The sequence below is a fragment of the Osmia lignaria genome, unplaced genomic scaffold, assembly GCF_051020975.1.
Source record: "Osmia lignaria lignaria isolate PbOS001 unplaced genomic scaffold, iyOsmLign1 scaffold0038, whole genome shotgun sequence".
NCBI lineage: Eukaryota > Metazoa > Arthropoda > Insecta > Hymenoptera > Megachilidae > Osmia > Osmia lignaria.
The window spans coordinates 307501-310000 of NW_027478179.1; positions in this window are offsets into that span (position 1 = coordinate 307501).

Here is a 2500-nt window from a genome sequence, read left to right on the forward strand (position 1 = left end):
CGGAGCGAAAATCTGCATTTATACCATCACGGACGTTAGTTTAATAGCGTTTAACGATGGATCCACGGTACAGAATGCAAAAATATGATTGTTAAAATTTTCGACTAATCGGTTCTAAGAGGCGAAGCAATACGCCGCTGGGACTTTGAAATATTTCGGAGCGCACCTAAAGTTCGTTATTTTGGCTAAACGGAGCGAAAATCTGCATTTATACCATCACGGACGTTAGTTCAATAGCGTTTAACGATCGATCCACTGTACAGAATGCAAAAATATGATTGTTAAAATTTTCGACTAATCGGTTCTAAGAGGCGAAGCAATACGCCGCTGGGACTTTGAAATATTTCGGAGCGCACCTAAAGTTCGTTATTTTGGCTAAACGGAGCGAAAATCTGCATTTATACCATCACGGACGTTAGTTCAATAGCGTTTAACGATCGATCCACGGTACAGAATGCAAAAATATGATTGTTAAAATTTTCGACTAATCGGTTCTAAGAGGCGAAGCAATACGCCGCTGGGACTTTGAAATATTTCGGAGCGCACCTAAAGTTCGTTATTTTGGCTAAACGGAGCGAAAATCTGCATTTATACCATCACGGACGTTAGTTTAATAGCGTTTAACGATCGATCCACGGTACAGAATGCAAAAATATGATTGTTAAAATTTTCGACTAATCGGTTCTAAGAGGCGAAGCAATACGCCGCTGGGACTTTGAAATATTTCGGAGCGCACCTAAAGTTCGTTATTTTGGCTAAACGGAGCGAAAATCTGCATTTATACCATCACGGACGTTAGTTTAATAGCGTTTAACGATGGATCCACGGTACAGAATGCAAAAATATGATTGTTAAAATTTTCGACTAATCGGTTCTAAGAGGCGAAGCAATACGCCGCTGGGACTTTGAAATATTTCGGAGCGCACCTAAAGTTCGTTATTTTGGCTAAACGGAGCGAAAATCTGCATTTATACCATCACGGACGTTAGTTCAATAGCGTTTAACGATCGATCCACGGTACAGAATGCAAAAATATGATTGTTAAAATTTTCGACTAATCGGTTCTAAGAGGCGAAGCAATACGCCGCTGGGACTTTGAAATATTTCGGAGCGCACCTAAAGTTCGTTATTTTGGCTAAACGGAGCGAAAATCTGCATTTATACCATCACGGACGTTAGTTTAATAGCGTTTAACGATCGATCCACGGTACAGAATGCAAAAATATGATTGTTAAAATTTTCGACTAATCGGTTCTAAGAGGCGAAGCAATACGCCGCTGGGACTTTGAAATATTTCGGAGCGCACCTAAAGTTCGTTATTTTGGCTAAACGGAGCGAAAATCTGCATTTATACCATCACGGACGTTAGTTTAATAGCGTTTAACGATGGATCCACGGTACAGAATGCAAAAATATGATTGTTAAAATTTTCGACTTATCGGTTCTGGATCACTGAAAAATCAAAAAAAATTATTAATTTTGATTAATTAAATTACATATGTAGTTTTATATTGTTATAGTCTCGTATTTGTTAATGTTTTGTCGTAAGAAAATGCAAAAATATCGTTTTAATGTTTTCGTCTCATCGGTTCTGGATCGCTGAAAAATCAAAAAAAAATATTAATTTTGATTAATTAAATTACAAATGGAGTTTTATATTGCTATAGTCGCTTATTTGTTAATGTTTTACCGTAAGAAAATGCAAAAATATCGTTTTAATATTTTCATCTCATCGGTTCTGGGCGGTTTTAAAATTTTTTAAAATATTAATTAAACCCATGATTTACATGAGAATGTGAATTTATTATGTCCTGCATGTTAATTTATTAATTTTCATGTATAGAACGTTATAAAATGAAAGGATATGTTCGACGATATTTTCAGTCTAAGTTTTACCGTGCCGGCGGGATGGTACGCTCTCACGGCGGTTTGCACAGGCATACGCCTGGGCGTAAGCCCATGCGTCGCCGACCTAGCGGCCGGCCGTTCGGTATTTATAGGAAGGCACTTTCGGTTCGCTCGGACCGGTCGGGAGTAGCGTCGAGCGTGTGGCTCTTTTATGACTTCGGTTGAAAAGCAGTCTACCGCTCCTCGAGAATATACTTTCTCGACTATTCTCGTTCCGGTTTTCCGTTGCGGATTATTATTAATCTCCACACAGCATTACCACGGGTCGGTGTCTAAGACCGAATGGCCCATATGTGGTGAGCCTTGTAATATAAGGCTGGTGACCTGTATGCACTTATAAATGTTGCATACTTGTACAAACTGAGCATCAACTGTCTGTAACCAAAATTTGTTAAAACTGAAAAAGTTATAAGATTGTATAAAATTTTTGAACCAAGAAAGTAGTGTTAGACGAAAATTCGTTCTATCACTTTTAGAAGGGAGACTGTTTGGAAATATTTAAAGTATAAAATACACAAAAGTCCACTGAATTATGAACAAAATTACGTCCCTGAATTTAAGAAAAGTCAAGAGGTGTCAGAAATAAAATCCT